We start from the raw sequence: 26,769 nt of genomic DNA, 5'->3' as shown, positions 1-26,769 counted from the left end.
AGGGGGCGAGGGAGGGAGAGAGAGACTGATTCAAAAAAGGAAGAGTCCAAAGCTGGAGTCAGAAGTGCTGCCAGCGTGTTTATCAACGGTACAACTCTTTTTGTATCCCTCAGACAGCGAAGCATAAAACAAGCAGTAAAGGGCACCAGAGTTACAGTTGCAATGGCCTGAACACCGAGCCCAAACCCAATGAGACAACAAACGCCAAGCGGGAATAGTCTCAAGAGTTTATTAAGCTGACAGCCGGGTGGCACGTCTACTCTGGAAAGAAATATGCGCATTTCTTTCTGTGAAAAACAGTCTTTTACACAAAGTTTATTGCTGGGCAAGCAAGAGAAAGCAAGCAGACTACAGGAACCAATGAAAAGCAGTTAGCTTGGGCTAAACCACAAAGTTTATTAAAGTTTAAAAGTTTCAAATGTGACCCAGTTTGAACAACTTCTCTAAATAGATGTTATCTCCTTCCTTACAGCACACTGAACCTGGATACAGAACGACTTAACCCTTGGGCTAATATTTCTTTTGGAGTTTTTTTTCTCCTAGGTCACATGACAGTGAGCTTAAGATACCCACTGAAATATTTGAAATATTTGACCACAAACATATGGGGTGGGTAATATCAAGTGCCGGTTCTTAGACTACTGCCTCGCCAGAAGCTCTGCTAGTCCATACTGGCCTTGTCTGGTTTGACCCTGGCTAGGGGAGTGAGAAAAAGTCTATATCCCACCACCTCCAGTCTAGCCCCAAACATTTCTGGATCAAACTTTTGTTACGACCTGTCTCTCCGTCTCTCCAGTCTAATGGTCCTCTCACACTGTTTCTCTGTCTTTCTTCTTTCTTTGAAGCAAAAATTTCCTACAGTCTGCACTTCCTTTTGTAGACATTCCATTACAAAAACTGTGTTTGCTTACTTTATTGTCAAAACAATTAGCAGGATTCACAGGAGACAGATAATGTGAAGGGGAAAATCGAAAAGCGGGGGCAGGGTAGTGGGGTTAGTTGGAAAGGGGGTGGGAGGTCAGTTCAAAAGGAGATGCAGAGGAGGGATAACTAATACTAAGATTGCTTGAAAAAATACAGGGATCATATTATTTTATATTTACCTAAAATTACATACATGTGCACGTGTGTGTGTGCGCGCGCGCACGCGAGTGTGTGTGTTTAAATGAAGTTACAACACATGAAGTGATGGGGTGATAATGATTCCCCCAAGCATCATAAACTATCTAACAAAAACTCCCCCACCAGGTATAAAAACTCTCTTTTTGAGTTGTTGGTTAGGGAAATCCAAAAGATTCTCCAACAATACAGGCTGTTGTTGCTCTCGGATGCTTCCAGAGGTTGAAAATAAGCCCCTATTGCAGAAGACAGCATGTACTTCAGGACTCAGGATTGTATCTGATCTGACTCAAAAGCCTCCTCCTTGAGAACTAGCTTCACGGTACTAGAAGATGCTATGTACGCCGCTGCCAAAGGAGGGAAGCACTCAATGGTCCTACCTAGCTGTGATGCCTATATTTTGGCAATAATCAACAGCCTGACTTAAGACCCCCTCAACTGGAGGACAATTTAGCCTACTGCTGTAACCTAGCCAATTACACATGCTGGTGAGGTCATTGAGTTTAGAGGACAACCTTTTACGGTCTCTTTCCTAAACCACTATAATTCCTAAGCACATTCTAAATACTTATCTTTATACCCATAAACAAGTGTAGCTTTCACCCCTCATCGAAGAAGCTTCTTTTTTTGCGGTGGACAGAAACCATTACAAAAATCCACAACTGATCAAAATGCAAAGAACAACTGGCTGTGGGGTGCCCAACCCCAAGAGATGCATCTGTAACCTACAATCCCTACACCAAAGGCTCGGGGACATCGTGGAGAGGGAGTGGAAAGATGGTAAGAGTCAGAGGACCAAGAAGTCTGCTGCAATCTAGATTATGACAGAGAAGCTACATCTATGAATTCTCAACAATATGGCTGCCTAAACAAGATCTGAGCAATGGCAGCACCGGCTGACATACCAACATGGAGGGAAGAAATCTTATGGGGCCCTACCTACCCCTAGATGAAGAACTTCAAACAATTAAAGACTGATGAGAGATGTAGGATTAGTTTTCCCCAAGGAGGAAGCCCCTAACTGAATAAAATTTTATTTTAATTAAAAATAGAATACATTTTTTAAATTAATTTTAAAATGTCAACAAAATTAATTTTAGAAAAATAAATAAGAAAATAAGTTTAAAAGCTATGAAATGGAGTAACCCACCCAGTTTCAAGACTGTGATAGAAAGGAGGGAAAAGATCTGTACATGGAGGAGCAATCCATGTCCCCATGGTTGGTGAGTCAAGGCTTCCTCTATAAATCTTCCCAGCTTTTATAAGATCATTTAGGATCATCTAATTGAGCACCCAAAAATCTCTTTCTCATTCAATTTTTCTATTCTACTAAGAGCAGATTACAGAGTAAAAACCCTGAATGTGTTTGTCACTTAATGAATTTTACAGGCTTAGATCCCTGTCCTACCTCCAATTCCCTCTCATTCCATACCTTCCACACGGTACCCACATCCTGAGCCTTCTCATCGCCTCTGGTAGCTGTTTTAATTTGATAACTTCATATATATTAAACCAAACAGAATCTGCATTTTTTGTGTGTTTGTTTTCAACCAATATTATCTCCGAAATTTGTATTATTTGTTATGTACTTTCTTTTGTTGGTTGTATTAGTGTTGCTGTTCATTTTGTGGGTGCTTGTTTGTTTGTGACAAGGCCTGAAGTCACCTGGGGCTAGCCTTGAACACCTATACATGGAAGAGAAGGACTCTGAGGTCCCAATTCTCCTTCCTCTCCTAATGCTAGGATTATAGGCCTTATCTATGCTTATGACTGTAAAAACAGACTGTCTAAGCTAGGTGTAGTAGTTCAGGCCTGTGATAAAAATGAGCAACAACAACAAAACTTGTCTTCTTTCTCATCAACTTCTACTTTCCAGATCTGCTACAATGTATTTATCCACTGGGTTGTCTCCAGCCAAAACTATTATAAAAATCACTACCTTATCCATCTTGCACATGACTTTGGGTGAACATAAGCACTCATTTGTCAGACTGGCAAGCAGACAGATAGAAGAAATTTCTGTGTTGTAAGATACGTATCTATATTTAACATTATGAGATGCTTCTAAACGTTCTATGAGAACTCATTATATGGAGCTCAGCCAGCACCTACCATTGTCAGTACTTGAGTTTAGCTATTTGACTAGGGATGCTGTGATAGCTGAACCTACTGTGTACACCAGAATAGCCTTCAACTTGTAGCTGGCCTCCTCCCCCTCCCCATCATCCCCTCCTCTTCTTCCTCTTCCTCCTTCTCTTCTTCTTCTTCCTCTTCCTCCTCCTCCTTCTCCTCTTCCTCCTCATCTGATGCTGCTAGTATAGACATGCTTCACAGTGTTCAGCTTTCTTAGTTTTATGAAACAAAATCTCACTCTGTGGCCCAAACTGGCTTTGAGCTCACCTTGATCTTCCTGCCTCAGCCACTAAACTACTGACATATAGGCGAGAGCCATTATTCCCAACTAACTTTTTAAAAATGATTTTTAAAGTTAGCATATAAACTATGTATTATTATCCTTTGTTCCCATTAACCCACTTTCCCTATTCCTTTTCCCAATCTTCCCTGTGTTAGGTCTCACAGAAACCTGGAACAAATCTTATTCAGTACCCTCAGCACTTTTCACCCCACCTCCACCCTAAACCTTTCCCTCCTAGAGATTGGCCTTCTCTTCAGTTCCCCCAGCCTCTTCCCTAAATAACTGGTAATCTTCTGCCTAGGCCTGCTGAGTGCTAGGATTATGGACATGTGCTACCCTTTACTTTTACCTTTACTTTAAAGTACTTTTTAAAAAGTCTTCAGTTGAAAATTCTTCATTAACAACTTCTTTCTGCTTTGCCATGGTTTGGGGCCACATTCACGTACTAACCATATGCAGGATTTTTCCTCCTTTGTTTTTAAATGATATTTCTGCTTAAATGCTGATTGTTTAGAGAAAGCTTAGGTTACGGCCTAATACAAAGTAGCATCTCGGGGCTGGATGTGGTGACATATACCTTTAATTCCAGCACTCAAGAGCCAGTAAATCTCTGTAAGTTCCAGGTCAGCTAAATAGCAAGTTCCAAAACAGATAGCAAGGACTACATAGAGATCCCATCTCAAAAGAAAAGAGAGAGAGAGAGAAGTAGCACTTCATACATAGTCTATGCTTTATTAATAGATTTCTATTTTTTCTACAGAAATTGTCCTTATTTAAGGACTCATCTAGCCAGGCAGTGGTGGTGCACGCCTTTAATCCCAGCAGAGGCAGGCAGATTTCTGAGTTCGAGGCCAGCCTGATCTACAGAGTGAGTTCCAGGACAGCCAGGGCTACACAGAGAAACCCTGTCTCAGAAAAAAAAAAAAAAAGAAAGAAAGAAAGAGAAAAACAAACAAACAAACAAACAAAACCAACCAAACAACAACAACAAAAAAGAATTCATCTAAATATACATCTAATTGTTATCATAGTAACTCTGTGTGTGTGTGTGTGCACTATATACTTTTAACATAGGGTACTACATAGCTCCAAGCTGCCCTGAAATTAGATTTTCCTGCCTAGGTCTTCTAAGTTGGAATATGCCCAGGATGTATCATTGCTTATGTTTTCTGTCTTCCTTATAGAATTTAGGTTCTAGAAAGCAAAGTTTTCTTACTTTTCTTCCCTGTTATATCATCTAGAAAACACATGGGGGACAGAATGCTCAGGAGGGAGGCTGGATTTGAGTGTAACGTTTTCTGAACCTGTGGGCATTTCTTTTAAATATGTCTACAGGACAGCAATATGCTTGGCTCTGTGTTCAATTCAAAAGAATTGATATTTGTAGAGTTGTTCTTTTTGTTTTTTTGTTTTTTGTTTTTTTTTGTTTTGTTTTGTTTTTTCGAGACAGGGTTTCTCTGTGTAGGGATGGCTGTCCTGGAACTCACTCTGTAGAGCAGGCTGGCCTCGAACTCAGAAATCCTCCTGCCTCTGCCTCCCAAGTGCTGGGATTAAAGGCGTGCACCACCGCTGTCCGACTGTAGAGTTGTTCTAATCAAAGAAATTTTTAAAAAATCACATGATAGTTCTATCACAGCTAAATTGAGAGACACCGGTGAAGCACAGCATTGAATCTATGACAAATTTTAGAGAAGATTAACTGAGAGGGACTAGACTCCCCTCATGTGAGCAGTACTGTAGAGAGTTTTTGGGGCCATTTGGCAGGAATTTGACATTGGGCCAGGAAAAGGAAGTAAGTTTCAGGCAAGAATTTGACACTGGGCCTGGACACGGAAGTAAGCTCAGACAGGAATCTGATTTGAGGCTAGAACAAAGAAGTAGGCTTCAGGCAAGTTTGACTTTGGACTAGGACCGGGAAGTAGGCTCAGATATCTTGATAAGCCCCCAGAATCAGTGATCAAGGGGACTTTGTTTATTGCCTTGCTTGTTCCTTGACTTTGTGTTTATTGTCTTGCTTGTCCCTTATCCTAGAACTGACCTTATTACTTACATGCAATTAAAGTGGTATAAAAGCAGGTTGGGAAAAAATAAACCCGCTTCAGCCTCAGAACTGGCTGGGGTCATGCTACAGTGTTGTGTAATTGTCTTTTTTCTTTTTAATCCTCGCTCCTGCCCTGGAGAACCTGCTGACTGACTGAGCTGGCTTGGTCACAGCACTGTATCATGGGCTATGGTTCCTGACTGACTAAAATGTGGAAAAGAAAAGAGCCAGATGACAGCACCAGCCTCTGCTTCCAGACAGTAAGGTAAGAGCAAGCAGTGTCCTGCTGCCAGGGTCGGGAGCGGGAGCTGATCCCACCACTATGCCTCACCAACACAGTGAAATGTTGGCCCTGAACTACAAGCCCAAACAAACTCTTCTTCCATTAAGCTGCTACCTGTGAGGTATTTGATCAGAGCAAGGAGAAAAGTAACTGATATTTCCATCCATTATGATGGTATACGGGCATAGCAGATGAGTGAGAAGTATACTTTCTGCAAAGATATTGTGTTTCAGATGTGGAGAAATACATCCAGCCAAAACTTAGCAATCTTTTACCTATGGAATCCTATTAGAAACCCAATGGTGTGATACATGTTGGGGAAACCTAGAGACATGAGTAAATTACTGCACTGGACCCTCCTAGAACCAAAAACAAAGCCTGATACCTACCGGACCTTTTGCATTTGGGAGGCAGCACATTCCATACTTAGGTTTGTCACTCAAGCCCAATCCTGTGACTTAGAAAACTGCTCGTTGGAATGGTGCCCAGAAAAGAAGGGTCTCCAACAGATCCAGTAAGGTATAGTGTTTTGAATGAGATCTCCCACCACAGTTCAAGCATTCCAATGTTTGGTCCCCAGTTACTGGCTGTTTTGATCTTCTGGAGGAATTACATGACTACATGTACAGAGACTTGTCTCCAAAGTGATTCTACATTCTGTCAAGTCGACAATAAAGATTTATTTATTTATTTATTTATTTATTTATTTATTGGTTTTTTCAGACAGGGTTTCTCTGTGTAGCCCTGGCTGACCTGGAATTCACACTGTAGACCAGGCTGGCCTCGAACTCAGAAATCGACCTGCCTCTGCCTCCCAAGTGCGGGGATTAAAGGCATGTGCCACCACTGCCCAGCGACAATCAAGATTTAGCTATCACAATTCTACCCTTGTCAACTTGACACCAAAACGTCATCTGTCACCAGAACCTTACGCCCATCTCATAGTTCGAAACATATTCAGTCCATTTCCAAAGTCCTTGGCATCTGTAACAGTCCCAGCACTGTTCAAAATCATTAGTGTGGAGTCACTTCTGAGATCCAGGCAATCTCTTAACTGTAAACTCCTGCATGATCAAAATAAAATTACAACATTCTGATATACAATAGCACAGATTATGTATTCACATTCCAAAAGGGAGAAATGAGTCTATAACACAAAAAGATCAAAGCAAAGTAAGACCAAAGCGCAGCACAGAAAGCACCAAATCCTGCAACTTCAGTATAGCACCTGGCGCTTGGGACAGAACCACCCAGACTCCAATGGAAGTGAACAGCCTGCTCCTGCTGCTCTGAGTCCTGTAGCATACAAAGTTCTCCCTTAGGCCTGCTCCATTCTATGACTACAACTTTCCCTACATATATTCCATGGTCCTGGCATTTTTAATACCCCAGAGCTTCCATTACAGCCTAAATTTCACCCTCACAACTCCTTTTAGGGACATCCTTGCAGAGACTCTAACCCTGTCACAACATTGTTTACCTCAGTGGTTCTCTGAACAAGACTTCATGACCCTCCTCAGTCTTGCAACTTCCATGCCTACAAAACCATCATTACATGGACAATGCTACCAAATTCTCCTGCTGCCTCAAGATGTACCCTAGGCCCCTTGGATCTCTCTGTGCTGATACAGTTGATTTCTAGGAGCAGTGAGTTGAAGGTTATTTAAGACAGGGCAGAGAAGGAGAAGGAGCTATTTCCTTCTGTGACATCGGTAGAATAGGAAGGTCAGCTAGGCGCTTTCTCTGTTTCTCTGAGCTAGCAGGCTTTCAACACATCTAGCTCCTGGGTCTTCATTTGGTAAAATCAAACTATTTTTAGTTTTTAATACAGCAATCTCCATCATGGTGGAGAAGATATGGTGACAGGAGGTGTCTGTTCACACCATCCCCACAGTCAAAATGCAGAGAGCAATGAATGCTCACGCTCAGTTGGCTTTCTCTTTTTTAAGCAGTCCGAGGCCTGTTCTATAGATCGGTACTGACCACATTTAGGTGAGTCTACCCTCTTCCATTAACCTGACCTAGAAACCTTCTCATAGATATATGCCCAAAGACTTGTCTCCCAGGTGATCCTAGGTCCTGCAAGCTGATGGCCAAGATTAACCACCACCGCTTTCTAATGAGTCTCAGTGGAAAGTGACCACTCGGCTATGGGCTACCAAGTTACCATGCAAGCAGAGCTCCTATGATGAAATGATGTCACCCGACTGATCAAGACAGAAAGGTGGCTCTGCACAACCATACTCCACCACCCAGTGGAAGAGTTCCATGCATTCTCAGATCCTAAATTCACTTTGTGATTTCCGTAAAGAAGAAAGCACCCACAGTATCACTCACGTGATGACTTTGCTCTCGCTACTTGCCCTTGTCCCTCACCTGCTGTTCTCTACAATCAGCTGATGGAGGAAGAGAAGTCTCGGGTCTCTGTTTATACGCGACTGTACATTGTATGCGGGCAACAACAGAAAGTGGGCGGCTGCAGCACTTTACTCTCTACCTGGGACATTCTGCAACTTAGTGTTGTAAGAAATCTCACTCGCAGCCGGGCAGTGGTGGCGCACGCCTTTAATCCCAGCACTTGGGAGGCAGAGGCAGGCGGATTTCTGAGTTCGAGGGCAGCCTGGTCTACAGAGTGAGTTCCAGGACAGCCAGGGCTAAACAGAGAAACCCTGTCTTGAAAAACCAAAAAAAAAAAAAAAAAAAGAAATCTCACTCGCCATAAGTGTGGGCAGTGAGCTAACTGGTCAAGCACTTTACTTGGCAAGAGCCAGATGTATAATTATGTAACCAGTTCCCGAGGTGTGGCTAATGCTTTAGCTAGGAGACCAAAGATTTGGAACATGATTAAGAGATCCATGATATTTAGATGGAAAATATGTGGTTAGACCTCTGTGAATTGGGGGGAAAACCAGATATTTGTGTTACATGTAGAATAATCACTAAAGGGTAAATCCAGTAGAAGCTGTTAGTAATTCAGTGGACAGGTGTGGTGATTCCCCTGCAGGCTTTACAGCAGGCAGGAAAAATGGCTCAACCTGATTTTACTGTAACTGCTGCTGGACCAGGACTTCTAGTCTGGCCCAGATTATTTTACTATAGCCATATTTACGAACAGCACAATTTCAGGGAAAAGTATTCAGGTAACAATTCACTTAGCCCCATGAGTAGCACAAAGCTTAAAACATTGAAGTTCTTAAACCGAACGCCTGTCTTTTATCTGTAAGATGGTTTCTTGTTGACCTAGAAACAATGCTCTAGATAAGAATCTAGTTTAAAATGACTGAGGTAGAAAGAATGCCTCGTGAGAGTCAGGATTAGCCTGGCCCTAAGATAACAATGAAGTCCCTTGGGCTGTTGTGAAGCACAAGTGACATCACTCATAAGGATGGGGTTTATAGCCTAACAGGAAGGGTTTTAAAGGGAAAGGATATTGTTTGGGGTGAGTAAATTCTGGGAGATATGGACAGAGCCTTTCTCATCAGACAGCAAAGGTTGTAAAACGCCATCATTCCTGGCATTCCAGGAAAAGCAGCTGTGCACCTGGTTCCATTGAGGAGGTAAGCTGTGTGTTTAACTTCCTGGCTTCTCCAATGCTCATCTGTGTGCACGAGGCCTCCTTTGCTCGCTATGGATAGCATGACCTGTCCTGTGAGCACCACCAGCCAACTTTCCTCTGTCACTCATATCATTATCCATGGACTCATGAATAAAATGGCTATAGTGACACAGATACAGAGTTTGATGTTGTATGAGACAGTGTCTCTCTCTATGTAGCCCTGACTGGTTTGGAACTCACTACGTAGACCAAGCAGGCCTCAGATTCACAGAGATCTGCCCGTCTCTGTCTAGAGATTAGAGACATGAACCACTATTTCAAGCCAGATACAGGTTTTGCATAGATTCGGCAATATTGACTTTCACACAATTCCTACGTCTCAGTGTCTTATCTCTCCACAACAGAACCAACGTCGAGATTCTTCTCTATAGGTCATAAGTCAGATACCCAAAGGCAAGTTTGATTGCATTTATCCACTTCAGTCACGAGAAGGTAAGGCTTTCGTTCTTGCTGAAATATATGTAAATGTGGATACAAACTCACCTTCAATTCTCTGCAGGGCTTCTGCCAACACCAGTAGGTGTGGCTTAGAAATCACCTGTTTGCTGCCTTCATCTTCTAGACATCACGCTTCTGGTCAGAGACTTGTTTTGCCACTAAAATAGTTTGGCAACTGGCCCACACTTGTCAGTTCTCTGGTCTTATCCATTCCCCATCACCCTGAAGCAGCTGGTTTGATGGGTGACACTAGCTAGGAGTCAATTCCTTCCTTGCAGGGCTGGGACAAGACTTTCTAGATGGTTATGTGTGTTCTGAGTCACCATCTGGTATGTAGTACTATTTTGCTCACAACCAGTATTTAGAGATCTAGAATAAACAAATAAAAATAAAATTGGCACCACTCACGGTGACTCTTAAAGAGCCACTTGGTCCCTGTTCTCACAACTGCATGTTCTTCTGGCTTGGAATCTGAGCTCTGATGGAGGGATACTTCCCTTAAAAGATGTAACAATAAGGCTTCTGACCTGGGAGATAAGACTCCCACCCAGTCATTTCGCTTTCTCATGCCAACAGACCAAGAAGGCAGTTGGTTTGACTAGAATGGTTTACCAAGAGGAATGTGGATTATTAATTCACTAAAGGGTAAGGAGGGTGTGATTAGAACACACGAGATTCTTTGGGCTAGTTCTTAGAAGTACTGTGCTTTGTGATTAGAGTTGATGCCCAGACCCATCAGGAAAATGAAGGTAAAGATCTGTTATTAGAAAAAAAAAACATTTGGTAAAAGTCCAAGGGACACAGAAAGTACTGGAGGAAGATATTATAAAATAGCAGTTATGATCACATACATGATGAGCTACTGCAAAGAAGACTCTGACAGAACTGCTCACCATTGCTTGTATTCCTCCAGAGAACCTAATTTCTATTCCCAGTAACCATATGAATGGAGGCCTACAACCACCTGTAACTCCCGTTCTAGGTGATCTAACACGCGCCTCTGTCTTTCAGGGGTACCAGGCAAGCATGTGATACACAGACATACATGTAAACAAAACACCCATACATACAAAGAAAACTTAAAAATATTTAAAAAGCTAAGGGGTCGTGGTACTCCCCTCTAATCCCAGCACTCTGGAGGCAGAGTCAGGTGAATCTCTGTGAGTTTGAGGTCAGTATGGTCTACAAAGTGAGTTCCAGGATAGCCAGGGCTGTTCTACATGAAAACCCTGTTTCAGAAAACAAAACAAAACAGCCAGGTATAGTGGTGTACACCTTGAATCCCAGCACTCAGAAGCAAGAGGTAGGCAAATCTCTGAATTTGAGGATAGCCTGGACACATAGTGAGTTCTAGGACAACCTGGACTATGTAAAGAGACCCTGTCTCAAAACAAACAAAAAACAAATGAAAGACTATCATTTTCATAAACATTTCTCCTTTGTTTTGCTATAAATACCTTTGTATGTACACATATATTAATTATCTTTCATTTCCTCTCTCAAAAGTTATCAATAACTTCCTACCACTCAAGTATTGTTCACTCTACTCCATAAATTTTAAGTTACATGATATCAGGTGAACAATAAACATCATGTAAGTACTTTACTTCCTTTTCTGGGGAAGGAGTTACCATGCTTGGAACAGGGTTGACCAGATGGTGATGTTCAATCTGTGAGGGAATTCCCCATAGATATAAGAAAGTGTCTGAAGAATTAATCAGACACACAGCAAGGCAGCAAAGCAAGTTTCTACACGGAGGCATGGCCAGCAGGCACATCAGTGGCTGTGGGTCCCATATGGTGGGACACCTATATGATTTGTTTCTTTTGGAGCCTGGCTATCAGCACCAAACAGGCATAGGTCACCAGGGACTCAAACTTTTGAGACTCTGAGCACACTCATTTCAGAATAGAATTTCCTACTCCAGTATCAGGACACCCTCTGGCAGATTCCAGATAGAATTTGTTAAGGTTAACTCATCTTGATCCTGCTCGGAACCATCAGGAACCTTGATCTGAACCAGAAGCAATCTTATCTTGAATAACTAAGCATAGCTGTCTGTCCCAGAATGGCATCTCCAAGGGTTAGCCCATTATCATTTGTATGTAGACTAATTCATTCATGTTAGGTGGATTGCGATTTTGTTATTTTCTTTATTACCCGATAAAGTATTTTTTCTGGAGATGTTTATATGAGCCAAACTGACAAGAGACAGAGATGGGATGGTTAAATTTATCTCACTCTGTATCCCAGCTGGCCTAGAACTCCGATTTGTATCCCAACTGGCCTTCATCTCCGGCAGTCTTCCCGCCTCAGCCTCTCCAATACATGGTTGTTATCCGGGCAGGCTTTTCTAAAACAGATGGTAAGGCTGGACTCAGCACAATTGTAGGTTTAGGCCTCGTGGCAAGCCTTGTGAAAATAGCAGAACATAAGATCAGTGATGGCATTACCAGGTACTGATTCAGATGCCAAAAGCTGAAGAATCCTATGCTGGGATGGAGTGGGGGAAGGGGAAACGATGAGCCTCTTTCTGCTTTTCTAGAAATTGGCGTACAGGCTTAATTAATTTAACCTATTGACTCCTGGTTTTACTTCTACGTTTGATATGGATCAGATACCCTTCATCAAAGACTTTATGTGTTATCATTACGGAAAATATTACCATTTCTTGTTTTCTTGGAAGGAAAAATGCATTTCCAAACGTGTTTGAGGCGGAAAGGGAAGAAAACATGCTCCAGGTGAGGCTCGAACTCACAACCTCGGCATCACCCGCACATATACTGCTGTATAAGTACCGCGCGCTAACCGATTGCGCCACTGGAGCATGCTTTCTCTGCGATGGCTGTGCACACTCTACAGAGGGATGCGCGGGAGCGCGCCTGGCTAGGAAAGCATCCTTCCTTTGTAGAGCATCCAGGAGTCTGGAAGTATCCACGTGACCTTTCCCGGGTTCAAATGGGACTAGCATTCACCCAAAGGTTTTTGTGGAAGGCGAAAGCTGATGGATAGACTCACAGCATTCCTGCGCACCTGCTGGAGCAAGATGCTGCTGTCTAGATCAGGAACAAAACGCAGAGCCCGCCTGCCTCCGCAGCCTGGAAATTACCGAGGTCGCTTCCCTGCTCCCTGAATTTCCCTCCTGAACCGTAGTCATCTTACCTGAAAAGCCTATTCTGTATCGCAGAGCTTCCTGGTCTAGCGCTCTTAAGAAAACCTGAGGACCACCATTCCTCATTTGTGCAGCGCGCAAATAGGACGGAGTCTTGCGCACATCAGTAGCTTCTCCTGCCTGATCTTCTTCAGAAGATCATATCAGAGAGTATGTTTCTGTGTCACACACCTGCTTCCTTTTATTTCTGGGGAGCCTAATTATAGAGGTTAAATTTCCTAGCTGGGTGTGGTAGCTCATGCTTGTAAATCCCAGCACTCAACAGGCTCAAGCAGAAGTACCAGTAGGAAAGGCAGAACGAGTTTGTTTGTTTGTTTGTTTGTTTGTTTGTTTGTTTGCTTGCTTGCTTTGCTCCCCAAGTAATTGTATACCTGCCACAGCAGCTCTTCTTGTTTTTTGTTTTGTTTTGTTTTGTTTTGTTGTTGTTTTTTGCAAGATTCTTGTCACACCTCATAATTGTTAGGGAAAGGAATAGCCTGCCCACTCCTGACCCCTGACACCTGAGATACAGGATCAAGAGTCATAGATGTGACCAACTTTCTTCATGCAGACACAATGAAGAAAATAAAAAGGTGCCACGTCAACAGCTGACACTTACTGCATTGTCATTTAGGCATTTATATGTGTAGTGTTTGTAAATTTTATATAATTTTAAATTATTGATGCTGTTACTTTACGTTTTGGCAACACGATTCTATGGAACCCAGGCTGGCCTCCAACTTACTGGCTTTGAACTGCTTGCTGATCCTCCTGTCTCTGATGGGGGATGGGGAGATGGATAGAGGCCCTTTTGTATTACATACTGTTGAACGGACTGCACCTGCGTGTTATTACTAGCCTATACGCCGCACTGTTAACCGCTCGTTTCAAGTTCACTCTCGGGCCCAGGTGGCACCTGGAGGAGTGGGAGTTGTTAACAACAGACACTAACTACCCTCAACATTCTGAGAAGAGCTTGAGCCCAGGCATCCAGAGAATGAGGAAAATATGCAAGGTATTATAACAACGGAGACTAGGGCATCACAAGTCTCAAAATTGTGACTGATCACCAAACAAAAGTGTATATTATACCGAAACTTAGATAATCAAGAACAGGGCTGGAAAGATGACTCTTGCCATGGGTTCAATCCTTGGGAACCACATTGTAAAAGGAGAGACCCAGCACTCAGGGCTGTCTTCTGACCTCCACATGTACGCCATGGTATACACATATGAGTAAATAAATAAAAAAATAATAACTTTCAGGAACTGGAAAAAATAGTCAATGATGAAGAGTACTGGCTGCTCTTCTAGAGGACCAAGGTTTAATTCTCAGCACACACATGGGCCCTCACAACCATCTATAGCTGTAGTGCTATGGAATCAGATGCTGCCTTCTGGTTTGCAGATGTATATGCAGACAAAACACCAATATACATAAAGTACACAAATAAATCTTTAAAAAAAATAAGTTTTAATATAATACCAGTTTTTAAGTTTCTCCCTAAGAAAATTGTCCTCTCCCCATATACTAAATATTTTTAATGACAGGTTAGACCTGTAAGAAGTCAGGATACTATAGATTTTATGAGATTAATAAAATCTTACTTCTTACTTCACAATCAGAAGGAAGTAGGACTCCAACATGAGTCATTTAGTAATACTCCCCATCCACTTTGAGCTACCTTAAAGACTCATTTAACAAGGAAACAAGGGTTTTAAAGATTATATATTATAATATAACATATATAATGATACATTATATATGTGTGTGCCTGTGTAGCTCCGACCTAGGGTCCCACAGAGTATTAAGCAAGCACTCTACCACTGAGCTACATCTCCAACCTTCTTTTAGCCCCCTTCTGCTTTTGAGCCAGGATCTCACTCAGCCCCCAGCTGGATTGGACCTTGAATGTTGACTAGGCTAGTCTTGAACTCACATTAATCCTCCTGCCTCTGCCTCCCTAGTGTTGAGATTAAAAGCATGCACCTTTATGCCTGTTGAGGCCTGCTCCTTTTAACATAACTGTAGCCATTTTGTATTCAGCCTCCATTTTGCTCCAAGGTGAAATTAAGTTCAGGTTCTCAGATTCCACTTCCCAGGAGTAATTATCCATAGCTGACTCTGAAGAATGCTACAAATATTAATCCCAGCACTTGGGAGGCAGAGGCAGGCGGATTTCTGAGTTTGAGAGTTCGAGGCTAGCCTGGTCTACAGAGTGAGTTCCAGGACAGCCAGGGCTACAGAGAGAAACCCTGTCTTGAAAACAAAACAAAACAAAACAAAAAGAATGCTACAAATAAGCCAAAAGTTATGGCTGAATCACTTGTACTCTGTTATCTCAATGTACTGGAACTCACCTCCCCCATTCACTACCTGTACACCTACCCCTCTTCACCTAGGACCAATCAGCTGAAAGGATAGTTGATAATACTTTATCTAGTTAGCCAAAAAACGTTGCACCACTTCACTGCTTGCTTTTAAACCTTTGAACCTGTTTTTTCCTATAAAATGCCTTTCCTGAGGACAGACTGGTGCTACAATTAAGTTATTCCCTTTTGTGATTCTGATCAACCAGTCTTGGAGTGTATATTCAATAAAGTATTCTTGCTTAACTAAGATTGATGTTCAATGCCTGGTTGCCCTCTTTCTCCTTTTTTTTTTTTAATTATTTTATTTTTTATTTTTTATTCTGTTGTTGTTTGTTCTCTTACTTGCTTGTTTGAGACAGTCATACTATGTGGCTCCAGAGTCACATAGAGCCTTTAATCTCTGTAGACATTAAAATGTGTAGCTCAGGCTAGCCTCAAATTTGTGAGTGTCCTGCTTTCTCCACCTCTTCTGCATCCCACTGGTGTGTGGCACTGTCTTAATTCTTTTTTATTTACAGAGCAAAACACCATGACTAAGGGAACTTATAAAAGAAAACATTTAATTTGGGGCTCATAGTTGTAGGCCATTAATCCATGACTATCATGGCAGGGACCACGGCAGCAAGTGAGCAGGCATGGTGTTGAAACAGTAGCTGAGGGCTTACATCTGATCTATAAGTATGAGATGGAGGGAAAGGGGGGGAGGGAGAGACAGACAGAGACAGAGACAGAGACAGGGAGACAAATAGTCAGAGAGGCAGCGGCAGAGACAGAGAGAATGATAACTGGGAATGGCATGGTTCTTTGAAACCTTAAAGCCATCCTTCCTCCAACAAGGCCATCTAATCCTCCCTAAAGAGTTCCACCAACTGGAGATCAGGCATTCAAAAATATGAACATGGTAAGTGCCCCTCCCCATTACCTTTTAAACTTTCAGTTTTTTATTGTGTTCAGCGGCTTCAGGAGGCACTTACATTTTAGGACCTTCCTTTAACATGTGGCTACTAATTATGTATACAAAGAGAAGAATGAAAAGTGATGATTGTCAAAAAGATGAAAAGTTATTTCATAAAAATGTCAAACTTGCTTTTCCACTTTCATCACTATTGACCAAAAATGCAGGAGGGGGAGGAAATAATATTAAAAATTACCAGTATGCTGATATAGAGCATTAAATAAGAATATCCAGTGGTGGGAATGCTGGAAGACACACAGATTTAAATTTTTCATACTTATTTATTTCTGCCTTATTTATCTTTGTTTGGAGGGGGCACATGTGAAGATCAGGGGGCAACTTGTTGTTTCTTTCCTTCCAACATATAGGTCTGGGGAATGACTTGGCCACCAGTACCTTTCCCTCTAAGCCATCTCCTTGGTCCAAATTCCTTCTCTTTTAAACATATGGCATGATTGGATGGATGTTTTCTTATCTCCAGAGTAAGATCCCTTTTCCATTTGGAAAGAGCTTATGAGCACATGATGCTTCTAAAAGTCATGTCCCAAGAAATAAATAGGGAAATTGTCCACCATTAGCAAAGTATGACTGGCCACACACACACACACACACACACACACACACACACATCCATATTTACAACCCATGCTGAAGCTGAAGGTCTTAACTTCAAGTCTAGCCTGAGCTACTTCGATGATCCAGTCTATGGGTTTTAATCAGATTCATTTTCTCTGACAAAGAATTAAAAGGGAAAATTCTGAGTGCAATGGGTACCAGCAGAAAAATCTCTCAAACACTGCAGGCAGCAGCAGCAAACAGAGTCATCAGTAGAAGAAAGGCAGTCGTGGAGGGTGAGGAAACACACACATGCAGTAGACACAGAGAGAAAAAGACCCCCCTATAATGCAAAGGGAAAGAAGGGAAACTGAGAATGTCAAAAATAAAAACAAACAAACCACCACCACCAACAACAAAAATCCACAAAAAAATCCAGTTTCTTCTCAAGGGCTAGAGTTTTAAAGTCTCTGTATAGTTTTCCTCCCTGATTTAGAGTTGGTCAGTTTGAAGAATGATTGATGGTTGTTTGGCTGACAATTATGTGCAACATGTCCTGTCAGGCCTCACACTCACTCTTGTTGAGCTACTCTAACCCTGTCCCCTACCCCACCCCCACTGGTGGAGACAAGCCTACAAGGCTTTTTTTTTAAACTAACAGGATTATGTGCCAGTCAGGTCAGGAGGGTGAGAAAGAAGTTGGCCATTTTGGAAGTTCTCCTCCTTTATTACCTAGCTATGACCTCCCTTCTTATCTGTCCACCTACCTAAGAGTCTGTCTAACTCCTACTCTCTCATAGTGACATCATGTTTTTTTTTAAAAAAAAAAAAACTGGCAAAGAATATAGTTAAATAGACTGCTTATATGAGCACTCTGAGGTATGGTTAAGGGTTTTATTGGAGATAAGAGAGAAAGAACAGTCAAAAGCATCTAAAAGAGTCCGGAGCAGAGAGGCAAAGAAGTAGACTGAACACGACCAGCAGGCTGGACATGGCCAGGGTTAGCTGTGAGGGATGGAGAAGAGAGGAAACACTGAGAAAAGCAGGAAGAGAGGAGGGAGAAAAAGAGAGAGAGAGACAGACAGATAAGGACAGAGACAGAGACAGGGACAGAGACAGAGACAGAGACAATAAATAGTGAATAGCAGGGTTATAAGGAGAAAGAGCCCTTGGGTTGTGGGGACAGGTCTGTGAGCTGGAAGGAGTTTATAGCGGTGAGACAGGCTAGGACACTGGTGTAGACTTTGGAATGTGTGACAGGTACTTGTGATTCTGAAGGAGCCTGGCTCCATGAGTAGCCATATGTCCCTTTTTCCAGAAGTAAGGAAAAATGATGACTCTTTTTGGTACAGGGGAATCAGCTTTACAGGTCCCTGAGGAATGCTGGCTTTTATCTAACCAATAAAAATCCTTTTATTGTCCAGGTTGAGCTCATTTCTGGATATTCGGACTGCCTTTTGGGGCTCAAGGAATTGGAGTTTCCTTGGGACCTGACAATAGTTAAATTAATAAAAGTAAGTCCTGGTTTCTAGGTCTAGTCAATCTTGGACCAGGCTCCAAGTTGCCCCAGAAAGCTCCCAGCGTAACAGTTCTGCTCCTAAATACCCAACAACAAAAGCACAAACTGCTGGGAAACAAAGTTCAGTCCTCTCTAAGAAGACAAAAGGCAAGACTACAGGCTCACCCCAGAGATAACGGAACCAACTGCTGAAGGACAGGCTTCCAATTGTTCCTGTGCTTAAAGTCCAGGATTGCATTATAGTAATAACTAGGAAAAGGCAGATTCGAACTGCCCCCGCCCCCCAGTCTGGTGTTAGGAAAAGGCAGTAAATAACCCTTCAACATGAACCTCTTGTTAAAGCAGTTGTCTCTCAAGTAGATCCACATGCTTCAGAGATTTCTGGGCTAGTATCTTCCACAGAAATAACAAGAAGCAGAAGAAAAATCTCAAAGAGAGCCAAATCAGGAATCCTGTGCAGAAGCTCTACCTGCTGCTGAGTTATTTAGCCCTCTAGAATTCCATCAAGGAGAACAGCCAGGAATATACAGAAGAAAGATACTAAGATTATAGCAGGAAATAAGTAAATCATGGGAGATCTGTGAATGCAGGGGTGCAGATACTGGCCTGTACAGCAGAAGGATCATATGGCTACCCATGGTGCCAGGTTCCTTCAGTAACACAGGTACCTGTTGCACGTCCCAAAGTTTATGTTAGTGTCCTAGCCCGCTCATCTCCTCCCCTACCCTGCTATAAATTCCTTCCAGCTCACAGCACACACCGCCCCTGTGCAGCCAATCCAGCTGTTCTATCTCCTCATAACCCTGCTATTCTCAATTTGTTTGTTCTCTTTCTCAGCTGCCATCAAGACAACTTTCTTAGATAAATATAACAAATGTCTGTAATAACACCACTCAAGATTTTGATTTCTATTCAAAGAAATTCTGAAGAAAAGACATACTAACAGTACAAAACCACCAGCATTTGCATGTAAGAGAAGAAAAAAATGGACAGATGTTGCACCTCCTACAGAAACCAGAAAGAAGAACTGGAAGAGTCTGGATAAAGAGGACATTGAAATAATAAAGGAAAAGGAAATTAATGCAAAAGGTTCATAACTGAATAGGAATTCACAACTCCAGCCTTTAGAAGACAGTTTCTCAGAATCACTTAACCACCCAAACCAACCACGCTGTATCACACCCTTCATGTTCAAATTGTGAAGCTATAATGAAAGTATTAGCTCACATATTTTCAGTTGTAAAAATGTACAGATTTAATGAAGATGGGGGCACAGTATAAAAACAAATGACACAGTTCAGTGACTGTGGAGACAGTAAGAATGAGCCTACAAATGTAGATATCAGCAAAAACAAGAAAAGCCAAAGCGGTGTAGTTCTTGGATATGATTGCAAATTATGCAAGTCTGAACTCAGCATGTCTCAGGACATAGGTGGTTCTGTTTTATTTGTTCTTAGCAGTGATGAAAGCCAGCAGTTTGAAAACAGCATGAATGAAGAATACACTATATGTTTTGTAAAAATTAGTGGCCAAAAGGAGTTATCAAATGGAGACTTGGAAAATACGGTGTGTGACAGTGCATCGTTTGTTACCGACAGAAACTTTTTTGTTTTGTTTTTTAAAGGATCTCAGGGGAGACTCCCAGGAACATTCCAATTTTCCGTATTCCTTTATCTCATCTGTGCTCCTGATAAAGGAACCTAACATTAATGTAGATAAGTAGGTTTGCTAGCTTTAAGAACCTGTTTCTCAGATAATCCCAGCACTCAGGGGGCTAAGCCAGGAGACTTGTCCTGAGCTTGAGGGTACCCTAGAATACAGAAAAAACCTGAAATAAATAAATAAATAAACAAATAAATAAATAGGAAGAAGAGGAGGAGAAAAGTGAGTTGCAGGGAGAGTGGGGAAGGCTCATTGAAAATATCACTCTTACCAGTCAGTGGTGTCCCAGTCCTTGGGAGGCAGAATCAGGCAGATCTAGAATTTCCAAGCCAGCCTGGCCTACAGATTCAATTCCAGAACAGTCAGCATTACAAAGAGAAACCTTGTATCAAAGAACAAAGACAAAAAGAAAAAGAAAAAAAAAGAGAAGAAGAAAAAGGAAAAGAAGGAGAAAGACAGAAGAGAGAGAGAGAAAGAGAGAGAGAGAGAGAGAGAGAGAGAGAGAGAGAGAGGAGAGAGAGAGATCACACTTACAGAAAGCAACAGGTAATGTGTCTGTCATGAGAGCAGAAGGGAGAAGGACTCAGAAGGAGAAGGAAGAGACTAGGAAGGGAACAAAATAGAACCAAATAATGATGCATGTGTATGAAGATGCTGTAGTGAAATCTATTACTTTGTAGGCTAATACAAGAAATAGTAATTTAACAGAAAATCACTTCTCACTTCACTAAAAAAATGAAGATGTCTTCTGCCAGGACCAGAACTCAACATTTCTTTCCTATATTTAATTCTTACAGACATCCTTCATTGGCATCTTTTAAATGTTTGTATTTTATGACCCTGCTGGAAGACAATCCACTTTAAAGTCATTTCAGTGTATGCCCAGGACCATATCCACAAAAGCTAGTGAGGAACTAACTAGTTTAAGTAACACTGAGATGTCAAACTTAGGGCTCCAGATTCTTCCCTTGAATCCCCTGACCATAACTGCTGAGCAGCCGGGACATATGTGCTGAAGTGTAAGAAAAAGAGAGCTGGGAAGCTCAAGACAGAGAAGTAAACAGCAGGAAATATATCAGCAGAGCAGCTGTGTGACTCCAGCCCCAGAGAAAAACAAAATGCACAGCCCTGAAAAGGGATGGAAAGTTCTGTTGAAATTCTGAATGTAAGTCCAGGCATGGTGATGCACACTCGTAACCCTAGTGCTTAAGGAAACATAAGCAGGATCAGGAGACCTATCTTGCCAATGCCATGTAGGATACCCGCTGATGGCAGGGGCAAAGGCCACTATGCCTCACCCTGAGAAGCATTGGCTCCTAACTCTATAACCTCTAGGCATAGACTCTCAAGGAAGCTTAGAACTGCAGGCAGACAGGGAAGGCTGACTCCTGTACTCCCTTCTCCCTTAAAAGGGATTGAGGCTTTGACTAGCACACCATACTGTGCAAGTGCTACCATTTCAGTTTAGCCTATAAGACACAAGTTTAAAAATAAAACAAAATTGTTTTGGGTCATGTGTGCAGTCCTATCATTCAGTAAGCTGAGGCAGGAGGATTCTTGAAATTTCAAGTCTAGGCTACAAAGTGACCCTCAAAACAGAAAACAAAAAAAAAGATATTATGGTTAATTAAGAAGTTTGCCTTTATTCTCTACACTTGGGAGACAGAGACAGGTGTATGTCGGTGTGTTCGAAGCCAGCCTCTGTACAGTATGAGTTCCAGGACAACCAGGACTACACAGGAAACCTTATCTTGAAAAACAAAAAGAATTTTTTTTAATGTATACTTAAAGTCCCAGAGGCAGGAGGAGCTCAAGTTCAAGGCCAACCTAGGCAATTTTGAAAAACCCTGGATCAATATAAAAATTTTAATAGGGCAGGTCAGGACAGCATGGACTTCTAACTAGAAGAGGGAAAGTGGAGGCTGGAGGACCAAGAGTTCAAGCTTTGGCTGCATACCAAATTTGAGGTCAAGCCGGGCTACAAGAAACACGTGTGTGTGTGTGTGTGTGTGTGTGTGTATGAATATAACTCAATGGTAGAGGATTTACTTAGCCCTGAGTTGAATCCTCCGTACACCAAGAGAGAAAAGAATAATGGGGAAAAAATCATAAGAGCAATTGCATGTCACAGACTTCCCAAAGCAAAGAAGTAAGGGAGTGTGAGAAGGAAGCGACAATCAGGGTTTCTAGATGTATAGGGAGAACAAGAGGATATAAGAAGTCCAGTACCCAGGCTGAGACCGAAAGCGGTGTGAGACGGTGGATCTGAATTCTATTTAAATTTGTTAATTTAAAGCAATGTAATACCATTACAAATAAAGTAGGCTTAGAAAGGTTTCTTGGCGTTTCTTGTTCTTAGGAAGGTTTTTGGCATTCGGCTTTCTTAACCAGATTGCAAAGGCACGTTACTCTTTTTAAGGAAGAGGTTTGAAAGAAAATGTAAGGTGAACCCCAGATAAAAGATATAAATTCCAGAAAATGGATACAAAAGGATTGGTCGAAGTATGTGCTTTCATATACAACTGGGAAAAGAATCTTGTAGATAGCAGAGTGGCGCAGCGGAAGCGTGCTGGGCCCATAACCCAGAGGTCGATGGATCGAAACCATCCTCTGCTAGCTTGTGTTTTGTTTCCACTGCCTGGGTAGTCTTGCCCAAGGGATTTTGAGAGCAATCGGAAAAGAAAGGAAACGAACAGGACTGTAGAAACAGAAAACAGAGATATAGAAATCTTCAACGCTTTGAAGAATCACAGCATATTGGGAAACAGAACACCATGGAGTTTTTTTTTCTGTATTGCAGGTTCTGTGACCATCTCTACCTCTCAGTCCAGAGCGTCTTGACTGTAAACTAACACTGTGACGAGGCTCTGGCTCTGGCTCACTCTTCATAGCTTATACCAGGCCCTGCTCAGTCTGGAGTACTAAACTCAAAACCAAATAAAAAATGTAACAAACATACCGAAGCGTGGTTAGAGCTTCGGGGTTAAGTAAGCTTCCAGAAAACTGTCAAGTCTGAAAGAGCACAGAAGATGAGGGACTGGAACCACCTGTCCCCGCCACGACTGGTCGTGACTTCTGTAGAGTTGGAAAAGGAGAAGGAGTGGGTCATAACCTAAGTGCTCCCCTGAGGGGATATCACCCTAAAGTTGGTCGTCCCCTCCCCCGAGATAAAGACATGATAACTGTGCAACTAATAAGCGTTTTGAACGGAATTCCCAGAAAAAAAAAAAAAAGTTTGGTTACATGTCACGTAGTTTAGTCACTTTTATGATGAGAAAGTACTGCCTTCCGTGAGCCTGGATAGCTCAGTCGGTAGAGCATCAGACTTTTAATCTGAGGGTCCAGGGTTCAAGTCCCTGTTCAGGCGGAAAGGTGATCCTTTTGCCTTAGAAAAAGACCAAAGCCACCGTCAAAACGAGACTTTCTTTCCTCAAAGGAAATAAAAGTGAACCGAGTAAAAGTATCTAGTGGTGGAGTTAGGAGAAAAGTCATTCATCCTTTAAAATTCTCCTGACCTTATATAAAAACTTCTTTAAAAAAAATACTACTACTACTAATAATAATAATAAAGAGGGTCGGGGGAGATCTGAGGATCAGTTTTTGTAGTGGAAAATAGGGAAAAAGAAAGACCTGGCACCAAACGCAATAATCTGCGTGTCTGTTTGTTTATTTGTTTATTTGTTTGTTAAGTGTACCATTGCCTGTTCCTTAGACCCCCTGGGATCCAGTGCGTGGGGGCTGCTTTTTTGGAAAACCATGTTTCTTGAAGCCTTAGCTCTCGTTTTATGGCTCTGGTTTTGGAATGCGGCATTTCACTTAGGAGATAAGAGAAGGCTGTGGATGGGGAGTGGATGCTGCATACATATGTAAAGCATCACAATGAAATTCATTCTGTATAATTAACATATACTAATACAGATAAAGCAAGGCTCGGTGAGTTCCAGGCCGCATTGAGCTATGTGATAACCTGTCTCCAAAATAATTCCTTTGAAATGATTCATCTTGGCCTTTGAGTTCATATTTCTTTGTGCAACCTGCCAGACCAGGTCACTTAAAGGGAAGGTATTGGGGATTCGGCATTGTGGATCTAGGCCCTTGAGCCTGGTGGTAGGAGCTTTAGCTAAATGGTCTGTTCACAAGTCCACTGTGTTCACTTCCAGTCTCACTCTTTTTCATTTGAAATAATTAGGTTTAGCCAGGCAAGATGGCCCAAGCTTGTAAGCCTAGTATTGGAGAGACTGAGGCAGAAGGATTACCACAAGCTGGAGGCCAGCTGGGGCTACAGAATGTCTGTCTTTAAAAAACAAACAAAAGAAGAAGAAGAAGAGGAGGAGGAGGAGGAGGAGGAGGAGGAGGAGGAGGAGGAGGAGGAGGAGGAGAAATAGAGAAATGAAATGAAAGAATTCAGTCCATGTCACTTTTACTATGTCCTTTTTCCTAGTGTGTTACTTTTATACATACATGAAATGTAACATTTTCAAAGTTAGAAGTAGAGCAAAGATAAAGAAGGTGACATCGCACCCCTCCCTTTCTTTCTCTGCTTTCCAATTCCTTCCTACTCATCCAAAAGAATCATACCAGTCATTGGCTTCATCCTATATCTCTATTTTAATAGAGGAAAAGATACAAAGAAACAGTCTAAGAATTTCTTCTTCGTCTGAGACCAAAGATAGTACACCAAAGACATTTATTTTCACCTTTTTTTTTCCTCTTTCTTTCATTATGAGTCTCATGTATGGCCTCCAATTGTATCTGTAGTCAAGACTGGAACTGAATGGCCCATCCTCCTGTCTTCTGCTGAGACTCATCTATGCTGCCTCTTGCTGTTTGGTTTAATAGCAGTGGAAGTCCTCCAAGGTTCAGAAGTGGCAGTCTATTATATTCAAACGTTCTCCTATGCTTGTCCATTCATGTTATTTTCAATATTCTCCAATAACAACAGAGTAAAAAATTAATATCTTTTATGTTAGACATAGATTTTCAAGATAAATTGTTAGAACTGGAATTGCTGGGGCAAACGACTGATGCATATGTAATTCTGTTAATATCCAGCCAAGTCACTCTCCATGAAGAAGAATATTAGTTATCCAGGGAGGTCTCGAAAATGTAAGCTTTATGTGACCACTATTCAAAATGGAAGTTTTATTCCAAACAATTTATCTCAAAATTGTTGTTCAGATTTCTTTGTCAGAAGAAAGCTGTACTTCAAGGCATCGACACTTGTTTTTCTGCTTCACCAAGCAGAGGTTAAAAAGCAGCATACGCTGCTGAAATGGAAATAGAAAAATATACCTGAGTCAATGACTCCAGCAGCAGCCAGAGACCTTCCATTTTTTTCTCTCTGTTCACAGTCAAGTCACTGTGAGTGGCAGACACCCCAAAAATGTGTCTTTGTCATTTCATGGTCATTGTTATCAACTTGAGGGTTATAACCGGTGCCAAGTAAGGTCCTGCCATTTATTCTTAATAAGCCAATTAAAAGAGCCACACTAAAAATGGACTGGCGAAGGCGATATGTTCAAGGTGGCCACACTGGGAAGAAGAACAAAGAGGTCCAGCGACCCTTCCTAGGCTACAGCCCCTCAGCACCACACCCAGCTCCTAAGTAAACCCTTTTAACACATGGAAGGATGTACTTTAACGAGACAAATATAATATAGTATATACATAAAGCAGTAACGATTTGCAAACAGTTTACTAAATTCTTGGGGAAAGTCTGGAAGTTAATTGGATAGGTGGGTGTGAGGTACACACCATTCATCCCAGCACTCGGTGGGCAGAGACAGACAAGTTAGACTGGTCTACATATGGAGTTCCAGGACAGCAAGGACTATATAGAAATAGAGACCAGCCTGGTCTACAGAGTGAGTTCCAGGACAGCCTGGGCTATACAGAGAAACCCTGTCTGGAAAAACCAAAAAAAAAAAAAAAGAAAAAAAGAAAAAGAAAGAGAAAGAAAAGAAAAGAAAAAAGAAATAGAGAGAACCTGTCTCACACAAACAAAAATACAATAAAAGAGAGGGGGGAAATAAAGTTAATTGGAATCATATTGAGTATAGTAATTTGGGAGGATATAGTGTCTGTGAAATATTCATTTTGTCCCTATTCACAAACATGATAATATAGTTCTCTCTTTATTTAGGCCAGCAGTGTCTTTCATAGAAGGAGGCTAATCTGTTACTCTAACGTCTTCAGAAAGTTGTGGTTTCCGTGTGTTAATCATCTGCATAAGTACCTCTCTCACCCGCCAGCCTGATTCTTGTCCTTTCCTTAGGCAAGCCAGCATTTAATAGTTTGCTGTTTGGCGTGTGAACTTAGCCTTTAACGGCTGAACAATCTCTCCAGGTCTTTTTTGCTTTCTTAATAGTGCACAAGCAAACTTCCTCCCACGTCCCTCCTCACTTACAATCCATCTTTTGTTTGCTTTGTCTTTTGGAGATAGGGTCTCTGTAGCCCTGGCTAGCTTGGAACATGATATGTAGACTAGATTGGTCTGAGTATTTATAGATATCTATCCGCCTCTGCTTCCGGTGTTTTAGGATTACAGGCTTGAGCCACTGCACTTGGACCCACAATCTAATCTCTCTCTCTCTCTCTCTCTCTCTCTCTCTCTCTCTCTCTCTCTCTCTCTCTCTCTCTC

General features: G+C 41.8%; 3 non-coding genes across 3 annotated transcripts; 2 read left to right on the top strand and 1 right to left on the bottom strand.

The window, feature by feature from the left end:
- Positions 1-12,647: 12,647 nt before the first annotated feature.
- Positions 12,648-12,741, bottom strand: Trnai-uau. Its single transcript has 2 exons — positions 12,704-12,741; positions 12,648-12,683 (listed from the first exon to the last, which is right to left on the bottom strand). It is a non-coding gene; the product is annotated as a tRNA-Ile (tRNA).
- A 9,932-nt stretch (positions 12,742-22,673) lies between these two features.
- Trnam-cau lies at positions 22,674-22,745 on the top strand. Its single transcript has one exon. It is a non-coding gene; the product is annotated as a tRNA-Met (tRNA).
- Positions 22,746-23,423: 678 nt separating this feature from the next.
- On the top strand, positions 23,424-23,496 carry Trnak-uuu. Its single transcript has one exon. It is a non-coding gene; the product is annotated as a tRNA-Lys (tRNA).
- The last annotated feature ends 3,273 nt before the right edge of the window (positions 23,497-26,769 follow it).

This window comes from Grammomys surdaster, unplaced genomic scaffold, assembly GCF_004785775.1.
Source record: "Grammomys surdaster isolate TR1022 unplaced genomic scaffold, NIH_TR_1.0 267, whole genome shotgun sequence".
NCBI classification, from domain to species: domain Eukaryota; kingdom Metazoa; phylum Chordata; class Mammalia; order Rodentia; family Muridae; genus Grammomys; species Grammomys surdaster.
Note: the sequence above shows the minus strand (reverse complement) of the source record. Positions and strands in the feature narration are given on the sequence as shown.